Source organism: Tauraco erythrolophus, chromosome 10 (assembly GCF_009769465.1).
Source record: "Tauraco erythrolophus isolate bTauEry1 chromosome 10, bTauEry1.pri, whole genome shotgun sequence".
Lineage (NCBI taxonomy): Eukaryota > Metazoa > Chordata > Aves > Musophagiformes > Musophagidae > Tauraco > Tauraco erythrolophus.
In genome coordinates, this window is record NC_141474.1 from 21,310,172 (window position 1) to 21,325,153 (window position 14,982).

Here is a 14,982-nt window from a genome sequence, read left to right on the forward strand (position 1 = left end):
CATACTACAATCATTAGTGAAATATTTTAGGACAAAATAGAGCAGCTTAAGAATGCTTTTTCATTAAAATCTCAAGAGTGGGAACTTAGACATAATTATGTTATGTACGATGAGTAGCACATAACCATATCGTTTTACTTCAGACTAAATTTTGAAGTGAAGACAAATCAGAGCTATCATAATTTATGATGGGAATATGAAGTCAGCAGATCCATGTAAGTACACATTGTTAAGGAGAACAGCTACTTTTCATACATGAGTAAAGAGAGGAAAGTATTGTTATACTCCAAAATCAAGTAGTTTACTCCAAAATTATTAGTTATTATAAAAGTTCCACACATTTCTGTAATTATAGGATAGAGACAGACAACTGAATTAATTTTAAGTCCTCATTAGAAATGACAAGTAGTACATACACTCTACATTTTAAAGACGATCTTCTTGGTAACAATGGAATAACCTAGTCTTGAAACATGACATGCATTCTTTTATCAAAAGTGTTTGAGGTAGGTAAAGGAACTACAGCTGCGCAGGGGAAAATGTCCTGCTCTATAATCTGAGACTACGTTTTCTAGCTACAAATGTAAAAGAGAGATTACCCTTCTGCTGCCTGAACAGAACAAGTAAGAACTGATTTCCTAAAAGAAACATTAGAAGAGGGTGATCCAGTCAGTCTCCTCCTAGTAACCCTGTCCAAAACACTTGACTGAACAGTCAAAACTTGGCAAGAGGTGCGCAGGACCACATACAATGGAAAACCACCCAAAAGCATCATGACATTTATTGTACTTAAGAGAATATACAAACTCTATCTGAACCCCATTGAAGGGGAACAAATAACTCTTTGCAATAATGTGAACCAAGTTTCCCAAACATCAGGGTATATGGAGATACAACTGAAGCCAACAAAACATCCCATGAAAAAGTGCATTTAATGTTTTAGTTCAAGCCTATTTTCCCATTTCTATTCTGATTTTACAACAGGAAGAGTAGATGCCAATAGCCGTAGGAGTGAACAAAGTCATTCATTAAATGTACATACATTGCTTGTGTTCACATGGGAACAGGATATCTTGTCCAGTAAAGGAAACCAAACACCACTAGGTTTTATTGTAAAGGTAGTTACTATGCCTCTGTCTACTGAACTGTCTGAAGGCTTAAAAAGTTATATTTTGTTTGTAACTTTTTAAAGGTGCCTGAAGTTTTTCGTGTCGTATGACCATTACATATGTGCATAAGTCAAAGTTTCCTTTACCATCACCAAAGCAGAGTGCTGAGTGTGAGTTAGCTGTTAGCCTATGTACCACTTTACTTTCCTTTCAATAATGTATGGTCAAATTCTTCAGTCAGACAGATGAAGAACAGCTGTGGCTTTTGAGCTTCAAGTCCCATTCTACCGAAACATCCTTCTCTTGGCAGGCCCCCTGTGCCCATGCTGCTAGCCCTGCCCACGGCAGTCCTGTGGGCATGGCTTGCAGAATGAGATCCTACATTTACCTCATGGCTTGGGTAAGGGAAGGGATTTGTTCACTGTTATCTATCTTTGATGTGAAAGAAATATTGTGAGATTCTGTGATCAATATTTCCAGCTTTACTCTCCTAATTCAGATGGTTGGAGACTACTACTGTTCAATGAATACAATCATGAGTCTGTGTGATGCACTGTTAACATTCATCAGTTAGATTAACATGTACTGAAAAGCATCTACTTGACACAAGCAGGTCTGTCATTTAGAGAGACAGTATTCTGCTCCCTTTATATTTTTTTAAATTTTATTTATAAATTGGAAAGAGAACCAGCTGTTGCTATGATTACATAAATTTTGTGTAACTGTGTTACTGAAGGCCTTTAAAACAGTGCTTTCAGATGATCAGCCTTGTATCCTAACTGTTCTGTATCGTGACAAAAGTAGTCTGAAGAATTACAAAAGTCCCAAAGATTGCAACATCTAGAAGTTGATTGAAAAATTGCAGTTCAAGACAAACTAAAACCCAGCTATTACAAATTCCTAAATTACGAGTTTTATGATGCAAAGAGGAACTTACCTTCAATTGTGAAATTGCAAATCTGCAGTGCTAAGAATAATGTAATATTAATTCTTTACCTGTGTTGTTTCAAAAGACAACATGAAAATGTATGATTTGCTAACACTACCTGTATAGACTTGAGCTGATGTTGTCCTACAGCTTTAGGAGGTCTCTCCTCAGTGCCTAATCTATTTTTATGTGAATTAAATTAAAAAAAATATTTTCACGTTGTCTAATTCAGTTACATGCAATATCCCAAAATACTTCCTTTACTTAAAGAAAATTTAGGAATAAAAGTAGCAGAAAGATTAGATAAATATCAATCCGAAGGATCGTGTCTTAGCTTCTCAGTGATCAACCGGGGTTGCAGGACCACAGCAGTTCCAGGCCGTAAATATAGTATTAGCTCATCCAAATGAGATACATTTTTGCATTATCCTGTAGTGCAGTCTCTTTTCTTTTTGTTCTGTATTCTGTTACAGCTCCTGCGATATTAATACTTGCCTTGGAACTAGGTTTGATAGCTTATAGATAGCACCGGTGTTTAAGTTTTACTACACGTGCTGGATTTTTGCTATACTAGACAACTCTGTCTTGCTCTTACTTCTCTGATTATGTTTTATTTTTATGCTAGCATCAATAAATACCTTGTATTCTGAATTCTCTTTAAGGTTTTAAACAAGTAAGTTACTGAAATAAAAATATCAAAAATATCACGAAGGAATATTAAAAACCTCTGTGATTTACAAGCCTACATATAAATGGATATAGGGCATTTTTGTGCTATGTCAAAAAGACAGGATTACCCTTAGAAGCAATAATTCTTCTAACCACTTATAAAAAAGTTACTCTTTTTTGGAAAATGCAAGCACCTCAGGAGAATCAGAAGCAAAATAACTGAGCTGAAACCCTGGACACATTACAGTTGATTTCAGCCCAGGATAAGAAACGTGTAACTGGCTTAAAATGTTTGCTGCCCCACTGAAAAAATTCCACTATTCTGAATGGACCAAAATACGAATACAAATAAAAATGTTAATGGTAATTTGATTACTAATGAGACCCAATACTCCTGTCATCTGACAGTTCTGGGACCATTCGGGTGGTCTTTAGCTTAGCCTCGGTGCTAGAGCTCCAAGTTATTTAAAAACTCATTATCATAACAGAGTGAGGTCCTTTGATGACAAAGAATCAAGACTGAATGATTAGAGATTTGTATTACGTTAGCTAGTGATTAATGAGAAGTCAGTGTCTGAGCTTATAACTAAGACAAGTCCTTAATTAAACAACAGGTTAGCTAACAAACATCAGAGGAAAGACACTGTGTGAGAGAGCAAAGCCATGCTTATGCTAAGGCTGATTAACACATATCCAGCTGATTGGCAAAATATTTGTCAGAAGGCTTCAGAGGTATTTCCTTTCAGACAAAGCTTTAAAGGGACAGATACGTTTACATGGATGATTGGGGGAATGTTGGCATTTGACCGTAGGAACTCTTGCTATGCTATTCAGATATTTTCTGAATATCTAACTTGCTTAACATGAATGAAAATAGTATATATGCATAGCTGTAAATCTTTAGCATTTTAGAAATCAATTTATTTGCTAATTTTTCATTTTTCTTTTGCTCTGTCCAGCTTTGTCTGTGTCGGTTTATAAAAATCAGTTTTGCTATATTTTTCAGCAACAATAAAGTCATTAGCAAGGCTTATAACATGAATTTGTTTTCTGCTGCTGTCGTTATTGGTGATGAGGTATGAAACATTTCCAATGAACCTAAAATGCCAAGAGCAGCAAACAGCTCAGTTGGATTTTTTTTCAAGCTAATCTACTGTAATTCTCTCTCAACTGCTGGTCTGCCCATGGGCAAATACAACACCTACTAGTTGTGCAAAATTATGTCTTTTTTTTTTTTTTCTCACAGAGAGTCACACTAGGAATTATCACTTGTACATTTAATCTGCTCTGGTTTTTTTCAAAGTCCATAATTTGCAAACAAATTTTTACTAGCATATGCCTGAGGTCTGTTCCCAAAAATAGATAGCTGACCCTGCATTGTAAATACACTGTTTTATCCTCAGATTAGTTGTTCTTACACAGTCATTTTCTTTTCTTCTTCCATTTAATTCCTCCAGGATTTATCTTTTCAACTGATGAAAGGTATACAACAGATTGAAAACCCTTAGAAGATAATGTCCAACCTTTGGATGTGAATTCGTTCTCCAGTCTTAGGAACACGCAACAGTAGATTGAACAGTCATTGTAAATACAGTTGAAGATGCCTTTTGATTGTTTCTAATTACTGTCCTTCTAGGAGCTTCCTCTTACTCTAAAGGAGAAGTCAAACACCAGATCATTGCTGTTTCTTGAGCTAAGGATACAAAATAAGATATTTATATTTAAAGTAATTACAAATATTATATGCACATGCTTAAGTTACGTGATGTTTTTTAAATATTTGCATCATGCAGTGTCGTGGTTTTAGGCTGATCCAGCAACTAAAACTCACACAGTCTCTCCTTCTCCAGTAAAGTAGAGAGGAGAGAAAAAAAACCAAAGGGACTGAGGGTTGAGACAAGAACAGAGGGAGCACCCACCAACCATGGTCCTGGGCAAAACAGGCAGCGCTTTTCTCAAAGCAAAACAGTTTATTAATGATTACTTAGAAGGACAAAGGGAAATAAAAACCGATTACTTGAGAGGACAGAAAGAAACAAAACCAGATCTTAAAACCGACACCTTCCCCCCCCCCCTTCCTTTTCCTCCCGGCTCTACCTCCTCCCCCCAGCAGCACAGGGGGCAGGGACTGGGGGAGTGCAGGTCAGTTCATTCCGTGCTGTTACTGCTGCTTCTTTCTTAAAGGAGAAGGAGTCCTTACACCCTTTTCCCCTGCTCCAATGGATCCCCTACCCACGAGGAAAAATCCACAAACTTCTCCAGCGTGAGTCCAGCCCACTGGAAACAATCCTTCCCCACAGATTGCTCCGGTGTGGGCTTTACCACAGTCTCGGATACTTAGGGAGCTGTAGCCACTCGCTCCGGCGTGGGTCGTCACGCAGACTCCAGATGCCTCTCTGCCTTGTCGTGCGTCCCAACACGACCATCCTCAGGCTCAGGCATCTTCTCCCCACGGGCTGCGAGTGGGTCTCTGCTCCACCGAGGCCGTCCTGGTTGCAGGGGGGCCGCCTGCCATCTCACCATCAGCCGCAGGGGAAACTCGGCTCCGGCACACCTCCTCCCGCTCCATCCTCACTGACCTGGTGTCGATGCAGCTGTTTCTCTCAGATCTCAGTCCTCTCCAGGTGAACTCAGCCCAGTGGGCACCCCGGGAGTGGGGTGTCCCCGAGTTCCCCAGCTGGCTCTGCCGCCGCCATTCTCCGTGGGCGGCTCCGGCCCGACGCAGGCAGCTGCCCGGCCGGGAGCCAGGGAGCGGGGGCAGTGCCCTCCTCCCTTCTCTGCTCGATCCTGGGCGAAGCACCTTTTCCGGTTCCTTTGTCCTGACTTAAATAGGGCAATTCGCAGAGGCACCCTATTGGCTCAATCCCGAGGGGGATGGCAGTCTGATCTGGTGGCCAGAACTAAGCCTAAACCGGTTCCAAAACCGGGGAGGTCGCAGGGAGCAAAACCCCTCTCCTGCCACCAGAACCAGCCCCCCCCTCCACATCAAACCATGACATGCAGCCATGGCAGATGCTGCTGGTTGTGTGTTATGTCTGAAGAAGTTGTAAATTAGTTATCTTGGGGACTGCCAACAGGGTGCTTCAGCTAAGCTTAGCTCAAGCTAATAATATGAGGGGGTTTTCAGCTTCTGGAGGGCTGGGGAGGGGAAAGAGGCTGTGGCACAGTCTGAGTTGTGGACTGATGGTAATTGACCACTGGGTACCTAGCTGGTTTAAAACTATAATGTCTGGCATGTCTACATGAATTCTGCCTAGAGAAAGTACGGCAGTTGAGACCTGTCCTTGCTTTAGTCTACTCAGGAGAGCAGACTTCGGCCTCAGGAGAGCAGACTTCGGCCTCTTCAGGGATCTTCTCAGTAGAGTCCAATGGGATGAAGCCCTGGAGGGAAGAGGGGCCCAAGAAAGCTGGTTAATATTCAAGGATCACCTCCTCCAAGCTCAGGAGCGGTGCATCCCTACAAAGAGAAAGTCAGGTGGGAACACCAGGAGGCCCATATGGATGAATAAGATGTGTTAGTGATAAAAAGAAATCTAGGGAAAATGTAGGCCCTCTCCGGAAGGAAACGGGGGACCTGGCTACCTGGGATATGAAGAAGGCTGAGGTTCTCAATGACTTTTTTGCCTCAGTCTTCGCTGGCAAGAGCTCCAGCGGCACAGCCCAAGTCACAGAAGGCAAAGGCAGGGACTGGGAGAATGAAGAACTGCCCACTGTAGAAGAAGATCGGGTTCAAGACCACCTAAAGAACCTGAAGGTGGACAAGTCCATGGCCCCTGATGAGGTGTAACCGCGGGTCCGGAGGGAACTGGCAGATGAAGTTGCTAAGCCACCATTCATCATACTTCAGAAGTCGTGGCAATCTGGTGAAGTTCCCACTGACTGGAAAAGGGGAAACATAGCCCCCATTTTTTAAAAGGGAAAAAAAGAAGACCGAGGGAACTACAGGCCAGTCAGTCTCACCTCTGTGCCCAACAAGATCATGGAGTAGATCCTCCTGGTGACTATGCTAAAGCACATAGAAAATAAGGAGGTGATTGGTGACAGCCAGCATGGCTTCACTAAGGGCAAATCCTGCCTGACTAATTTGGTGGCCTTCTATGATGAGGTTACAGCACTGATGGAGAGGGGAAGAGTAACTGACATCATTTACCTGGACTTATCCAAAGCATTTGACACTGTCCCACATGACATCCTTGTCTCTAAACTGGAAAGATGTGGTTTTGATGGATGGACCACTCGGTAGATAAGGAATTGGCTGGATGGTCGCACTCAAAGAGTTGTGGTGAACGGTTCAATGTCCAAGTAGAGGCCAGTGACGAGTGGTGTTCCTCAGGGGTCAGTACTGGGGCCAGTGCTATTTAACATCTTTGTTGGAGACATGGACAGTGGGATCGACTGCACCCTCAGCAAGTTTGCAGATGACACCAAGTTGTGTGGTGTTGTGGACATGCTGGAGGGAAGGGATGCCATCCAGAGGGACCTTGACAGGCTGGAGAGGTGGGCCTGTGTGACCCTCCTGAAGTTCAACAAGGCCAAGTGCAAGGTCCTGCACGTGGGTAGGGGCAAACCCAAGTATAGGCTGGGCAGAGAATGGATTGAGAGCAGCCCTGAAGAAAAGGACTTGGGAGTGCTGGTGGATGAGAAGCTCAACATGAGCCGGCAATGTGCGCTGGCAGCCCAGAATGCAAATCGTATCCTGGGCTGCATCAAACGAAGTGTGGCCAGCAGGTCGAGGGAGGTGATTCTGCCTCTCTACTCTGCTCTCGTGAGACCCCACCTAGAATACTGCGTTCAGCTCTGGAATCCCCAGCACAAGAAGGACATGGAGCTGCTGGAGTGGGTCCAGAAGAGGGTCACAAAGATTATTCGAGGGCTGGAACACCTCTGCTATGAAAACAGGCTGAGGGAGTTGGGGCTATTCAGCCTGGAGAAGAGAAGGCTCCAGGGTGATCTTATAGCAGCTTTCCAGTACTTAAAGGGGGCTTACAGGAAAGCTGGAGAGGGACTTTTTACAAGGGCATGTAGTGATAGGACAAGGGGCAATGGATTTAAATTGAAAGAGGGCAGATTTAGATTAGATATAAGGAAGAAATTTTTCACTGTGAGAGTGGTGAGGCAGTGGAACAGGTTGCCCAGAGAAGTTGTAGATGCCCCATCCCTGGAACTGTTCAAGGCGAGGTTGGATGAGGCTTTGGGCAACCTGGTGTAGTGGACGGTTTCTCTGCCCATGACAGGGGGGTTGGAACTAGATGATCTTTAAGGTCCCTTCCAACCCTAACCATTGTATGATTCTATGATTCTATGATTTAGTGCCAGCCAGGCTGAGTAGATTGTTTGAGCATGAGCTTGAGGAGCTGTAGTAACTCTGGAAAGAAAGAAGATTTGGTTGTCTTGTTCAGTCATATGGAAATGTTATTAAGAACATCATCCAAGTAGAAAACTGGACTGATGGGTGACTTTAAAATACAAATTTTGTGTACAGATTAGAAACTTTCAATGTTGATTTGTTGTTTGGATATCTGTGACTGTGTCTATGGAGCCAAGACATCTGTCAGGCTCCTGTAAGAACACAATTTTTTATTGGGTTGTATAGTTTAAATTGTAACTTTTTTCTCCTTTTAATTCAGAGAGCGAAGTACTTGCATTACTCCCAGAGGGTAAAATTCTCTGTAAAATTTGCAAACCTAAAGTAAATTTCAAGCATATGTTTTCTGAACTCATTACACTGTTCTCTGGTAACTGCACTCTTAGCACATTTCTTTTTCAAACCAGACGAGTGGGACTCCGTTTATAAATATTTTGTTTGAGAATGTAAATCTTGAGGATAAAAAAAACCCACAACAAGCCAAACACCAGAGGAAGTGTACAGACCAGTATTGTCCCAGCTGAACTATAAAAAACACTCCTTCAAATGTTTGGCTCTGGAAATATGCATGTTTCTGCAAACCTCCCTTTCCTTCTCCCCTGTTCTTTCCTTGCCCTCTCCTCTCTGATACCTTATTTAAAAGCTACAAGCCAGATACTCAATTTATGTAGCGAGCTTCATACGCAAAAAGTAAGAATTTGCCCTTTAAGATACATAATCGATAAAAAAGTACTTGAAAAATATTATTTTGGACAAAATTAATATGCTGTCTGCTTTCTGTTTACTATTGGCACTTAGTGCCCTTTTCATTTTCACTATGTGCCCATTTCATCATTTATGACACAGAGATATTTTTTTAACTCTGAAGAAAGAAAAAAAAGCATTGGGAGGGAGCTCATTTTGAAGCAATTGGTTAAAATCTAGTAATGAAAACAGGGAAATGGTTTTGATTTTCATTATGTTTAGGGTCATTCCCAGGTCATATTTGACACAGATTCAATGTTCATATAAATTTAATAAAATCTGTAAAGGAAATTCAAGTAACAGTTGTGTAAAGAATGTGATCAATAGAAGCCAAAATAAGTGTCACTTTGAAATTTGCCAAATGCCGATGGATACTTAAATGAATAAAACTATTATGTCTCTACCAACTTTTAAGAGCAGAAAGCCCTGGGAAATCAGTCACTTAAGTGACAGAAACTTTGCATGCTAACAAAGCTGTAATAGTTACTCTGTTCATTTTATATCAGACTTCTTACTTATGGTTTAAATCATACTGTGAGTTATTTCATCATGCTCCTGGTCTTTTGATAACAGAATAGTACTAAAGTTATGTTAAATCACTCTTTTACCACATTAACTGATTCTCCAAAAATCCTTCAAATACACTTCTTAACCTATGGACTCAAGTGAGATATTAATCTTGTAACACTATTCAACCTTCATCTTAAAAAATATCCCTTAAGCATGTTTTCTACATTTCCAGTGGTTTTGGTGTGGTGTGGTGATACCCAGAAAGCAGAGGCACGGCCTCTGCTTCACCTGAATCCCCACCCTGGATGACAGGAAGGAGTGGAGTGGCACAGGGGTCTACATGGTTCACCACCATTGCAGGCATTATCATGTCAACATAAAGATGTTTGATATCAACCTGACTTATATGAGAACAGAAATAACTATATTGGTATAATCTCTCACACAATGCAACTGCATTTACTTCCTGGTTTTTATTGGTATAAGTCTACCCTTTAAAAAATGTTATATCGACATATTTGTATTAGCTAGATAAGAGCTCCTCATCAGTTTTAAAGCTCTTCAGCTGTGGTTTAAATGTCATGAAATATTGTAAGTCATTCAAAGCCCAGAGAAGTTAAAAGAAATTTCAATGACTTCAGTGAATTTTGACTGAGGTGTTAAAGCTCTAGTACTTTAGTCCCTATATAAATCCTCTGCAGATATATTGCTTAAAAACATGTTAAATTGGTTGTAGGTGAATAGAACAGCAGAAGCAAAAGGTGATGGGAAGTGATTTGGGATGTTGCTGATGTAATAAAAATAGTGCACAAAGTAGTAAAAATATTTGATTTTAATTTCCTTGTGTTTCATTCTTTCTTACTTTCGTGTTTATCAGTTGTTATAAGATGCTAGATATCACTTGGAAGTTTGTTACCTGTGACTGACACTTGTCAAGATATGAAAAGGCACTCAGCTCCAGATGAGCTATCTTAAATTCCAATAATGTAAATGTACTTGAGTGTAAACTATAGTGACCCCAGCATACTTTTCTCAAAGAATCAATAATGTTACCAGAAGTACCCTCAGGGCCCCAACATGTGTTTATAATCTGCATACTTCTAGCTAAAATCAGCATCTGAATTACTGGAATATGCTGCATTATATCCTCAGATAACGTAAATCAGCGTAACTCTACTAAAGTCAACCTAGGGAAGTTGATTTACAGCAGCAGAATACCCAGCTTGCTGTAGGTATCCTGTTGCTTTCCGCTTATTAACCCATTGATGTATCATACATATTTTGTCTTCTTCAGCTTCAGAAACACTTTTTCATGGGCTCAATGGACTTGTACCTATGAAAAGGAAAATCAGAAATCTTTCGGAGCGATTGACTGATTGGCTTCTCCTTCACAGGAGGAGTCAGAGAGGTTAGTAAGGCTCTGTGAGTAGTAGCAGGTGGTGCGGCCCAGCAGGAGTAGGTTGGAGAACGAAACTCCTGAATGTGGATGAGGCCCTCTACAGATAGGAGCTGCCTCAGGTTCACGAGCCCTGGTCCTCATGGGGGACTCCAACCACCCCTATATCTGTTGGAAGGACAACACAGCAGGGCATAGGCAATCCAGGAGGTTCCTGGAATGCATGGATGATAACTTCCTCCTCCAAGTGGTGGAGGAACCAATGAGGAGAGGTGCTTTGCTGGACCTCGTTCTCACCAATAAAGAAGGGGTGGTGGGGAACATGACGCTCAAGGACAGCCTTGGCTGCAGTGATCATGAAATGGTGGAATTCAAGATTCTTAGGGAAGCAAGGAGGGTGCACAGCAAGCTCACTACCCTGGATTTCAGGAGAGCAGACTTCAGCCTCTTCAGGGATCTCCTCGGTAGAGTCCAATGGGATGAAGCCCTGGAGGGAAGAGGGGCCCAAGAAAGCTGGTTAATATTCAAGGATCACCTCCTCCAAGCTCAGGAGCGGTGCATCCCAACAAAGAGAAAGTCAGGTGGGAACACCAGGAGACCTGCAGTGATGAACAAGGAGCTCCTGGACCAACTTGGACACAAAAAGGCCTACAGAGGGTGGCAACAAGGACAGGTAGCCTGGGAAGAAGACAGAGCGATTGTCCGAGCAACCAGAGAACAGGTTAGGAAAGCTAAAGCCCTGATAGAGTTAAATCTGGCCAGGGATGTCAAGGGCAACAAGCAAAACTTCTATAGATATGTCAGTGATAAAAAGAAATCTAGGGAAGATGTAGGCCCTCTCCGGAAGGAAATGGGGGACCTGGCTACCCGGGATATGGAGAAGGCTGAGGTTCTCAATGACTTCTTTGCCTCAGTCTTCGTTGGCAAGAGCTCCAGCTGCACAGCCCAAGTCACAGAAGGCAAAGGCAGGGACTGGGAGAATGAAGAACCACCCACTGTAGGAGAAGATCAGGTCCGAGACCATCTTAAGAATCTGAAGGTGGGACCTAACAGGAACAGGTTGCCCAGAGAAGTTGTAGATGCCCCATCCCTGGAACTGTTCAAGGAGAGGTTGGATGAGGCTTTGGGCAACCTGGTGTAGTGGACGGTTTCTCTGCCCATGGCAGGGGGGTTGGAACTAGATGATCTTTAAGGTCCCTTCCAACCCTAACCATTCTATGATTCTATGATTCTATGATTCTATGATTCTATGATTCTATGATTCTATGATTCTATGGAGCTACTGTCTTTGCTTTACCATTTAAAAATGTTTTAACTGTAATCTACCCCAGATACGATGATTTTATGGATGGACAGACTGGAATGTATGAAATCATTCAATGAAAGTGCACTCAACCTGACAGAAAAAGCATTTAATAATTGGACATAATGTATAGTCGTGTCCTTATAGGCCTCTCTAATTTGTTTCAAGTCCTTATAAAAAATGTCTGATGCTTAGTCGAAAAAGCTTTCTTTTTCTGCAAACTAGGTACTGCACACAATGTGTTCTTCAAGAAGTACTACTGCCTTTTAGAAAAGGATCTTAGCAATGGAATATATTGGTATGATTAAACCGTACCAACAGTGATAGCTGGGAACTGTGTATGTGTGTTTGGTGTATGTTTGAAGATGCTGGTTTGGAGGAGAATGATGACACATGTATTCTTCTGGGCAAACCACCTGGGTATTTACCCAGCTGCTTCACTGTACTTGAGCCTCTTCATAACAGGCTTGACACTGTTGTGGCCAATAGTACTAGCACTACTAACAGCAACATTATTTGCAATATCTTAATTAGTGTGATTGCAGATAGCTCAGGGTTTCCAAGATCACCTGTCCCACCTGGCCCGTGTCTGTATACTTTGGAGTGGTCATGATGTGATACAATTTATTCTTTGTTCCAGTCTTACCCAGCATCTTATCTAAATGTTTGCACTGTTGACAGCATGGAGATAGTCTTGTCCTTGGGCTTGTGAAACCTGCCGCCATGTCTGAGCCTGTGGTTTAAGCTATCTTACTCTTGAAAACTGACTGCAGCGTATCCAAAACCTGCATCTCTGATTGTAGAAGAGAAAAATCAACTACACTTTTAATGTCATTATACATTTTCTACCCCCTTATTATTAAATGATATCTCATTTGTAGTTCTGCTTTTTAAAACTCAAGGTGCTTGTTGACTGCTCATTTAATATTCTCTGGAGACCAACAAGGTAACATCACTTGTGGCTTCTGTTGTGCTGTACTCTTCTGAAGTTATACTATTGCAGAACTTCTTAAAAGTCTCAAAACTAGGCAATATATGAGTTAAGTGACTGAGTTAGCAGTTAATTCTAAGATAAATTACCCTTGGAAAGTGCACTCAAATTTATTAGGAGAAACATCAAAGCAGAGATAGACAGAATTAGTTTTTGCATATCAATAGATATTGGCTAAAAGAATTTTTCTCCAGCCTATTTTCCTATTGAATTCAATGTCAATGGGATAAGGATTTGGCTGAAACTCCCTCTTTAATCTATTCATTGCCAATCATACAGATGACAAAGGAATTTGCATGTCCATGCACGGTAGCCCATGTTATAGTAGAAGACTGAATGATTGTTGGGTATTGATTAGATGCATTACTTGTGCAAGATCATGCCAAACTCAAAGTGAAAGTATAACTGAGAAGATTGTGAATAAGATTTTTAAATGGCTAGCTCACATTGTGACTTCATCTTCCAATTTCAGTTATGGGATGGTTTGAGTTGTCATAGACATATTAAATGCTGCTAAATTAAAAGTTTTAGCTTTTTACACAGACATAAATATGCATTTTATCAAGGCAATCAATTTTGGTCCTCTTTGGTCATCTGACAATTATTCTGGAAGGTTCTGAGAGCTTCCTATGAAGCAGCACTTCTCATAGGCCCTGGTATTGCAAAGCATTCAAGTGTTTTGCTGAACTGAAGCTTTCAGAGGAAATTTGAGACTGTTGAGATCGTGGTCAGAGGGTGGTGAAATAAGAAATATTTTTAATTTTGTAATCTGGCTACAAAAATCTCAGTTCAAGAACTTACACCTGTATATAGGCGTTTGCAGTTCATAAAAGGTATGATCCAAAGACCCATGAAATAAACGGACAAATGTCCACGTGGTCTTGCTTGACATATGGCAGACTGCATGAGGTTTGTAAATCTAATCATAGTTTAAGTAATTACTTGGAGCTGATATTGCAGTCAGCATGTTTTATAATATGAGCACTTGTTAATAATAAACGTTTTAGGTCCTATCAAGTTTAGATTTATCACCAGTCCCATTGTCTGCAGTGCAGGCTGTTGAGTGAATTGGTAGAGCTATATTATCAGTGGTGTTACATATTGAGTGCTCTTCCAAAGTCTCCTTTTATCACACTTTAAAAATCAGTCCCTAATTTAACAAAGATACTACCAGTGCTCTTTTATTCTTCTCAATTATGTGAAAGCACACGAACTTTTTTTTCCTCCTTTTTTTTTTTCAAGGGGGTTAATCTTCAGGGATGAAACAGATTACCAGCTTTTGAAGCAATTTAAGCAGAATCTCCAGAAACAAAGCCAGGACAAATAATTATTGGCAGTTCACAGAAGGTATTCTGTGCCCACAGCTCTGCAGGATACCGTTAAAGTCAGTTCACTTGTCTTAATGGGAAACACCTGTGGTCTGGAACACAAGAGGAAAAATCAAACTAACCATACCGGAGACATTAAAAATCAATTCTGAAAATAAAATCTTCCCTCACGTCCCTCCCCTCTCTCTTCTTTCATCTGTACCCTCCAGTCCCCAGACTATTACTGGTATCCCTCCTTTTTTTAAAACAGATATGAAAGCCTATCTTCAAAATTATATTCAATCACAGACACTGAAGGATATAAAGCAATTTCAGTTGCAATATTATATCAGAAGAAATCTTACTAGAAACAAAAACATATTTAATAAAGACTTGGTTGGAGACCTTCTTTTAGCTAGCTATTAAAGTGAATGCAAACCATCTGAAAATGTTTACCATAAATAAATAAGGATTTTAAAATATTAAAAATATATTAATCTTTAAATTATAAGATTTTTTGCTTTATTGTTGCATTCTCAAAATATGCTGGGGACAATACATTTCTCTAGATATTTTAACAGGTTACATGCAAGAAACATGTCCTGGCTGTTCACACACAACACAGATTTATGCAGCTTTCATAATTTCATTTGGAAAATC